Source organism: Suricata suricatta, chromosome 7, assembly GCF_006229205.1.
Source record: "Suricata suricatta isolate VVHF042 chromosome 7, meerkat_22Aug2017_6uvM2_HiC, whole genome shotgun sequence".
NCBI lineage: Eukaryota > Metazoa > Chordata > Mammalia > Carnivora > Herpestidae > Suricata > Suricata suricatta.
In genome coordinates this window covers 145442131-145451743 of record NC_043706.1, presented here as the reverse complement: position 1 = coordinate 145451743, position 9613 = coordinate 145442131, and the positions used below count along the sequence as shown (strand labels likewise).

General features: G+C 55.3%; 1 pseudogene; it reads right to left on the bottom strand.

Moving 5' to 3' along the window:
* Window positions 1-4269: 4269 nt before the first annotated feature.
* The window catches only part of LOC115295399, a 10761-nt pseudogene continuing 5417 nt past the window's right edge, over window positions 4270-9613 (bottom strand).

Here is a 9613-nt window from a genome sequence, read left to right as displayed (position 1 = left end):
CAGAGCACCCAGAGGATGGAGCATGGGGTTGGCTAGACTTGGATCATATGCCCATTTTCAAGGTGGGTGAAATGTGGGGGCTTCCCTCTGGAACTGTTTGGATGGGAGGCAGGTGAGATTGGTTCTGAAAGGACAGCTAAGTGCTGGACTTGGGCATGACAACGAACGCCAGGTTGGGAAAGTACCAGATTTCACATGACTGATGGTTGACTGCGCAGCTGTGGCCTCCAAAGTCCAAGGAAGGAAGGGGTTGACTGAGGGTCAGGGACCACAGCCGCCCATCCAGTGCTCTTGTTGGGCTCCCACGAGGTCAAGATGCTCTTCCACTTCCTGAAGAACTGTTTAGCACTGTTGGTTGGTGATAAACTCAAGGTTCCTGCCTTGGGCATCAGATCTCAGAGACTGGAAGGCACACAGACCTCACTCATGTCCCTGGGAGGAGGGAGCCCAGGAGTCAAACCTGCCCCCCGACCACATTAATCACCCACCCCCAAAGAACAAACTGGCCCATTTTCCAGTCTCATTCCCTCCTTTATAAAAAGCAGAGACTAGAAGCGTCTGGGTGGCTCAAGTAGTTGAGTGTCCGACTCTCGATTTTGGCTCAATTCATGATCCCTCAGTCATGGGATCAAGCCCCACATTGGGCTCTGTGCTGAACGTGGAGCCTGCTTAGGAGTCTCTCTCCCTTTCTCCCTCTCTCCCTTTCTCTCTCTCTCTCTCTCTCTCTCTCTCTCTCTCTCTCTCTCTCTCTCTCTATCTCTCTCTCTATCTCCTGCCCCACTGCCATGCATGCTTTCTTCCTCCCTAAAACAAAGCAAAAAATTATTAATTTTAATAATAAAAACAAAAAGCAGAGATCGAATGTGAGGATGGTAAGGAAATTTTTTCTCAGTGAGGCAGTGAGAGGTTCAAGGATTATTCCACACCATAAATCCACACTTGGCAGGGTCTGTGGAGGCCACGGTCCCTGGGTCACGCAGGTGGCTCTCTGAGACCACACAGCCTCAGTGAGAAACAGACCACTGGGAGACACAGTTGCTCCCATATGCTTGATTCTTAGCAACTATGCATGTCACATGGGGAGGCCAAAGGACCGCAGGGCCAGTCTGCTATAAGGCTGCTGTGGTCAGGGCCACCCCCACCATGTGGAGGCCGTTCCTCCTCTCGGCAAGCTGAGAGGCTGTGAGTAAGGAGGCACTTTTGTCAACCACACAGACACTGGGAACAGAGACATCCCTTGGGGCTGTCTACACTGCCCACGGACCTATTGCCTTGCCTTGCACAACAGCACAGTCAGCTCAGTAATTGGTAATGGGGGTTGTCAAGACCCTGCCTGGCCTGAGCTGGAGGACCACAGATGCCTGCCTGGATGGTTGGAGGCCAAGGTCTGTCCTGTCTGTTGACTGTTCACTGCCGAACACTCAAATAGGATGAAGGGAGCAGCCAGCACAGGGAGGGCCTCGCAGGCCCTCAAGAAGGCTGTACATGGGGGCTGGTATGGCACTACAACCAGTTCTGTATCAACCCACACGTGTCTACTGAGTGCCCTGTGGGTGGCAGCTGTGCTAGAACCTGGGGTAGCCCCGGTAGGGTAGGGCCGGCTGCCCCCTTCCCAGGTGGGAGGGTGGAAGCACCTTGTATAACCTCTGAGGCCCTCCATAACCCCTGACTGGGGTGGAGTTGGATCTGAAAGTCAGTGACCAGGTGGACATTTTGCTTTTTTTATGTGACAGCCTAGGACTGAGGGGCAGAAGACATACACTCCAGCTCAGCCTCTGAGGCATGTGTGACCCTGGGTGGGTTCTGTCCAGCCTGCAGGCCCAGAGAGATGGAGGAGGGGAAAGAAAGCCCATTATGCTGAAACCTAACCCAAATCCTGGCCCTAATCCAGACCCTGACCCTGATCTCAAGCCTGGCCTTGACCCCAACTCGTGACCCTCACCCTAACCCCCCCCCCAGATTCTCAGGCTGATCCACACGTGCCTCATGAACAGGCCCAAACAAGTTTTAGGGGATTCTCATTTTCTGCTGAGACCTCCTCAGCTGTGCAGTCCTGCCCACATGCCCATGGGTGTGGCCTTGCCTCTCCTGGACTCACCGAGCGCTGATGCCCACAGCCCCTGCGTACATCACCCAGCAGAATGGTGGGTTTCTTTTTGATTTTTTGCTAAGTTTTGTTTTAATCCAAGGACTTTGGTTCATACAAAATGTCATTGTAGAAACAACAGCAGAATCCAAAGTCTGGGTGATCAATATCAGTGAGGCAGCAAACTCGTCAATCACAGGACTGTTTTAAAGCAGGTCCCAGTTGTGTTGCATGGTTGGGACTTCTTTTTAGGTATTTTTTAACACTGTTCTTAAATATAGTTTTGCGACAAACTTTTGATTTATATCAAATATAATTAAAAATTAACAAATGAATACATTGTATCAAAAAGTACGAAGATATACATTTTCATGCACATACTTGTATATATGTATATATGTATATATTTTACATGCACACATAACTTACTCAAACTACAGCCACTGCTTGACTGGTCCAGATGCAGACAACTGGTTAATGCATTTCAAATTTGACAACTCACTATGAGATCTCTGTGGAAACATAGGATAGCTGAAAAGAGACGATAAAGAAACATAACCCTGACTCAGCAAAACAAGACACAGTATCTCCTCCCCCACTCCCTGTAGTTTTCACCAATTCCAACGTCTAGAAGAATCCACACAAAGTGGTGAGGCTGTGTGGGGCCAGAACAGTGATTCTCCACCCAACATGGCCAGGGAAGGAGCTGTGGTTCTGCACAGAACGGATACATTCAAAATAACATGGGCCAGAGATGAAACATCAGTATCAAAATACACGTCCTTCCGCTTTGCAGCAGGAGCACAGCGATCTCATGCACTATCCGAGATTCCAGTCCAGTTAATTATTTCCTATTGCAGTAAAATACGCGGTAATTTTAAAGTTCCAGAGTGTTGTGTTTTCCAGTAAGGAAATTCTATAAAATGGTTTGGTCACAATCATGCTGAAACCCTAGAACAAGTGGTGGTCTTATGATTTATTTCTATTAAATGTGTGTCTTTTGTTGCATAGCCCTATGGGTTTACAACATCCACTCACTGGGATACATCTTCACACACAGACACTGGCACACACATCACAGGCCAAGTTTCTTGAAGGTGAGTCGTGGGGTAAAAGCCATTGGGAACACTCGAATGATCCAGCAAAGAGATCATCTGATTTTTCCAAACAGGGAGGATGCACCAGAATCTAATCATCTAAATGTCCCCTTTCTTCATAAAACAAAAGTTCTCCCAGTGTTTTATGCACAGCATCCGAACTGTGGTCTTTCCCTTTTGAGAGCAGCCATGAGGTTGGATTTCTCTTTTGGTTCCTGTGTTCCCATGCCTTGTGCCACACACAGTGCTGGGCTTCAGGAACTCCCACCTGAGCCACAGTGCCCAAGGTTCTCCTTCACCAATCACTTCCTCCGAGTTTGGGCCTCATTTCAGTCAGGACATGCCAAATGCCTGCATCTGCTCAGACACAGGGTCTCGCTCCTGCCCTGACGGTTCCATCTCCACCACCCCCACCTCTCCCTCTCTCTGGCCTTATCTGAAAAGAAACTTTCATGACACCAGACATCATACCCCCTTTGGCAGGCATCCTATCCCTGAGATTCAGATGTAGAACAGACTGAAAACCCCACACACAAGGACACGCTCTACCCTGCTCTGTGGCTTCCCAGGAAACTCTTCCACTGGTGGGAGGAAAATGGGCAAATGGTCACTTCATTCTACCTACAACCTCCTCCTGGTGTTATATGAGTGTTCTCCACTGACAGCAGCTTTCTACTTGGTTGGTATTTGGAATAGTTTCCACAACCCCCTCCCACACTTCACACAGGACTCACGTCACCACCCCCAGGAGCCTGGCACGAGAAGGCTCGGAAGTCAGGCACTTGGTGGAGAGCAGCAGGAGCCAGGGGTCGCTGGGGGACCACCGGGGCTGCACACAAGAGCACTGCCTCACAAAAGCCACATGCACACTCTGAAGAGCTGACAGCTCTTTTTTTTTTCTTTAAGGTTGAGTTTTTTCTTTAAGTTATATTACTATTTCCTTCCCCATTTTTCTGGTTTTCTCTTTTTTCTAGGTCAAGTATATGGAATTGACAAAAGAGGGAAGGGCGTCGTGATTAAAAACCAAACCAACAGCAAGAATGGTTTCCAGATTTGGTCCCTGTTAGGGTTGACAGCATCTGGGAGAGGACAGAGAGTGTGTGAGTGTATTTCTAGTGTCCATTTGCTGTTCCAGGTACAAAGAGCAACGCCACATATGTGTGTGTGTGTGGGCACAGACAGGACTTGCATGGAGCCAAAGGCCAGCTCCCAAGGCTGCTGCTGTTTTCCGTCAGCTGTCTTGTCTTGTCAGGCCTTTAAACACGCTGGGCTCCTCTGTACCATACACTTGAATAAAGGATGGTCTCCACAAGATTCCGACCTCCTAAAAACGGCTCTAGGCACACACCCCAGATGCTGGGATTCATCACACAGGATTCAGACTGTCACGGTCCTACTCAGCACATGCAACCACTTCCCATGTAGGGTCTGTGGTATGAGACCCAGGCAGGCAGCATACAAGGGGATAGAGAGAGTCCCGTCCCTCTCCAAAAGGGCTTTAGGAATTGGTCCAGCGTGAAAGAGGATGGGGGGAGCAGCGGGGCCTCCCCCCAGCTGGCCCCAAAGGCGAGGCCCCTCCTCCCAGGGGCTGCTGCCCCTGCATCGGTGCCCCTGAGCGTCCCTGGGAGCCCAGCGTGGATGATAAAACTCATCAACTGGAACGCACCCGCTGAGCAGGTGCGTGGAGGAGGTGGTGCAGCTAGCTAGCACCAGTGGTCTTGGTCGGGGTGGTGGTAGCTGTGCCGAACCCAGCCGCCCGAGCTGAGTCCCAGAGTGCAGTGGTAGCCATTGGGCACACGGCGGAGGGGGTGGGACTGGGAGGTCAGAGAGGACACATAGGAAGTCTGGGAGGAGCGGCCTGAGTTGGTGGCCATAGCCTCTTCAAAGGTAAGCGTGTCCTCAGGCTGGGCACGGGCAGTGTCCTCACTGTCCAGACGCTGCCCCAGGTAAGGGTCAGAGCCAATCCAGAGAGCCGGAAGACAGGGGCTGGCTGAGGGGGTCTTTCTGGAGCAGAGCGTTGTGTTCAGAAAGTCCATGGCTAAGCCATCGCGGGGAGAAGGTGGGGAGGCTGGTCTGAGCCCTAGCAAAGTGGACAGGGGAAGAGTTGGCCATCTTGTAGGTGACACTGGGATGGGGGGGTCAGTGGAGTCCGGGGGAGCTGTCTCCGCCCACCGCAGCCAGCGGTGCTAGCACTGGATGTTAACAACAAGGGACTCCCATTCACCGAACCACCACCCTACAAGAAAACAGAATAAAGCAAATAATATCAAAGGACCAGACCCAATGGACAGAGGTCAGTGCACGTGAGAACCATGGAGGTGGGGGTGAGGGGCACGGAGAGGGGCAGGTGCCCTAGGAGGGGGAGAGGGACAGGTAGGGCATGCGGTGGGGGGAAGGCAGATAGATGGTGCAGGTTAGTCCTAGGGTGGGGTCAGGGAACAGTGGGTGATAAAGGGACAGGCACAGTCCAGGGAGAGGAGAGACCAAAGGCTAGCCAAGGGAAGTTGCGGGGGGGCAGTGGTAGGGGGGATTGGGCTGGTTGGGGGGGAATGGGGTGAGGAAGACGCCAGTGCAGACTTGGGCCTGGGAACCAGGATGCAAAGGGGAGATTCAGAGCAGAAGCCTAGGAGGGTTGTGAGGAGGGACAGTGAGTGGGGGTCTTGTCTTACCTGTCTCGGGGGTCCTGGCTCCTGCCCGGCTGTCGGTGTTGTGGGGTGGCTGCTGAGAGAAGGTTTGGACTGTGGGGGCTCATGGCCCCCAAAGTGGTTACAGGAGTAGAAGGGCTGCTTCTCTGAGGAGGAGGAGGAGGAGGGCTGTCTCTACTCTCGGGACCAGCCACACTCCGACCTACACTCCTGCCAGCAGCCTGCGGGCTCCTCTCCTGGGGGTGGCCTCAGCCCCGCAGCACCGCTGGATGCTGGCCAGGAAGAGGAGAAATCGGCACAGTGAGCCAGGTGGGGAGACAGACCCCCCACCCCAGACCTAGTCCCCAGGGCCAGCAGAGGAACCCAGGGGAAGAGCTGAGTGGGTGGGTGGTACTGCCTGGTCCTCAGACCTGGGACTCACTGCCCCCTATTCCAGGTAGCTTGCACATGAGGCAAAGAAAGGAACATGGTCTCAGACCTCGTCTCAGGCCTGGGCCACTTGGAGGACCCCTCTCATGCACCGTCATCTGTGTCTGCGGACAGGCTGGGCCCCTTCTCCAGGGACTTCTGCTTCCTTTCCCTGTGGTGGCAGCGGTGGTGGTGGTGGGGCACATGCTGGTTGGTTGGGGCCCGGTCCAGGGCACCATTGCAGAGATGAGCCACATGGGGCCACTGGGGTGCCAGCATGGAGATGGAGTGCTTAATGGGACTGGCGTCGGGGCCGGCTGCAGTAGGGCGGGATGTGGGTTGGCACACAGCCTGTGAGAGGGGTCTGAGGCAGGCTCCAGGGTGGCTGGCAGCAGCCATGACACTCCCTCTCCCTGGAAAGTTATTCCCCACCAAAGCCCACCCTTTCTCCCAGAGCACACTGCACAAGGTGCGCTTCATGTCTGTCAGGCAGGGCCCAGGCAGCCTGTTGGCCTCAGCATCCCTGGGGGACAGGGAAGATGCCAGGAAAGGGGCCGGCTGGAAGAACCCTGAGGAGTGATGGAGTTTGAGGGCTCAGCTGGCCCAGGGCCATGAGCTGCTGCCCTGGGCTGAAATCAGGACCTGCAGAAATGTGCCCTCCAACTAGAGCTGATCCACAGCCCCTTCTGGGTATCCTCAAGCTAGATGCCCAGCTGGCCAGGTTCAGGAAGGGCAAGAGGGCACAAGCCACCACCAATGGGAGGCAAAGACAAGTTTCAAGGATGAAGATAAATTTAAATGTGCATAATCATGAACTGCAAACAGAGGCAGGGATAGAGTCAGCCCCAGGGAAACACCAAAGGTCCGGCTGCAGGCCATGCCCCTCTAGAGGCCCTCACCCTCCCAGCAAGTGAAAGCAGGGCTCCCTGACACAGCCTCGGGTCTGCAGACCCCTCTCTGAGGCCTTGTGAAAGGGACCACAGCGCCCCAGCCCTAGAGCTTCTGGCTCCGTAGTCAAAGGATCCCGGGAGGTACAGGGAAGGGAGGTAATGCCACCTCCAGTATCTAGAGAAAACAGCAGGGCAGGTGGTGCTCGGATCCTCAAGTGGGAACAGGGAGGACAAGAGTGTGAGGCACTGTGTGCGTTTTAGGGGGAGGGTGTGGGTTGGGTGGGAGAGGTATGTCCTAGAGAGAGATAGGGGCTAGGTAAGGGACACAGGGCTGGAGGACGGAGGCCCCAGTGCCATGACAGGAGGCTGAGCACGGGGGGGGGGGGGGGGGGGGGGGGGGGGGGGGGGGGGGGGGGGGGGGGGGGGGGGGGGGGGGGGGGGGGGGGGGGGGGGGGGGGGGGGGGGGGGGGGTAGGGACTCTCGGCAGGGCTCGGTGGACTCTGGCTGAACGTCTTGAGACCATGATGGCACCCAACAGGGCTGACAGTGTCCACGCTGCAGTGCAAGTGGGGAAGCTTCACAGGGGACACAAGCCCTCCCTATGCCAGATTTCCTCGTCCCTCACTTCCCAGACCTCCCACGACCCTAACCTCCAAGACTAGCCGCCTGAGCCTATAACGGGTTGGGCATGGAGGCCGCTCATCCCTGGCTCTCCAGCCCAGATTGGGGTTCCCCGTCAGGACCTCTCAGGGCCATGCTCTGCATCTGGACATCCACAGCCTGGGCACACAGCAGCCCGCAGTCACACCCACCTCCCAGCCACTCTCACCTTCTCCCCTGTCCTGAGCTCCCCGCACTCCATTCCTGGCATCTCCCACCATCCCTGTCTCACCCCCATTCCCAGCCTGACTACCCAGCCCTGGGGGCCCTCACTGGTTTTCCTGGCTGCACCACCGGGATCTCTGTAGAGTGGCCATGCTCCAGGGGTGTCCTTGCCTCACAAGGTAACTCCTGGGTCCTCTGAGTGTCACAGGAAACAGACTCCTTGATGCCACTTTCTTGGGTTTGTCTGTGAAGAGAGGTCTGTCCTGTTGGCCAAGAAGTCTATGAGCCACTGGATGCCCACCAAGGACCTGGCTCTGACCTGCCAGGAGCTTACACTGGCCCTTTCTGCTCTGGGCTAGAGGAATCGCAGAAGCATGAAGCCCCTCGAGTGCAGGCACTCTCCAGTGGCTGCACAGCAAGGGATGTGAACCCAGGCCTGGGGCTTAGAGCAGACAGGCAGAGAGGGAGGTCTGGGCCCATCACCTCCTGGCCTGTGGACACCCAGCAGGCTCCTCAGCCCTAGACAGGGCCTCACGTGTGTAGTGGGAGCAGGGACGGTTCTTGGCAAGGACAAGACCACATGTGTACATGACGTATGGCAGTAAAGACACCCCAGCTATGCTGGCCCTCAGCTCCCTCCTGAGGGCTCCTCCTGTCCTCACCTCCAAATTCACTGCCACCTCCCTACATCCCCAACCTCCAGCCATGAAGGCCCTTCAGACGTAGTGTCACATTTTGGAGGAGGCCTTCCCCAGCACACATACCCCCACCTTACCCTGTCAGTGTACATCTCCCAGGTGGCATCAAAACTGACCGGCAATGGCCTGGATTATTGCCTGTCCCCATGTCCGGTGACGCAGTGTCAACATTCTCACTCACACGGGCTGCATGGCATCGATCACACTCTGAGCTGAGAGGTGCAGTCTGCCGGCCTCGCCACACTAATGGCCAGAGTTGCGAGCATCCGCCCTGTGGTGTGCTATCTGGAGCTGCTGCCGCCTTGGGGTCGGCTGCCCCTGACAGGAGACCCAGGCAGGAGAATGGCAGCTGGGCCTCCAGGCCTTGGGACCCCTAAGATCAGTCCATGCTGAAGCCAGCTGCACCCGTACCAGCATCAAACGGCACAGAAAATGCCCCGACTCTGCCTGGCCCAGGCTGATGGGGTCCTGGCTCGCTTGCAATAAAAGGGAATGCTGACTCATTCTATCAAAACTATAGCCATGGAAGTAATTAACATTCATTTCTCCTGAACTGAAACCTGCCTGAGAACACTCCAAAAAGACATCTTGTGGGTCCACCAGCCCCAGGAGAGCTGGCCCAGTCCCAGGACCCACAAGGTGCCAAGCTGGCCCCTAAATGTGAGAAGTAACACACCACTAAGTTATGGCAGTTTATCCCGCAGCAAAACCTACCCGATTAGCACTCTGTGACCCACAACCAGGCTTCAGAAAAGAAGGTCCAAAACATGTCCAGGGGAGGAAGATATCGGGAGCTCTCACCATGCAGGCCGTGCCCAGGCTGCTAGAGGCCCCGCACCTGGCCCCCTGCTGGGTGACACAGAGCTCCTGTCCCACTGCGGGCTCGGCCACTGGTTTGCTTTGGCCAACGGGATGTTAGCAGACATGGGGACCCTGCTGGCCCTGAGGGGATGGCTGAGAGGAG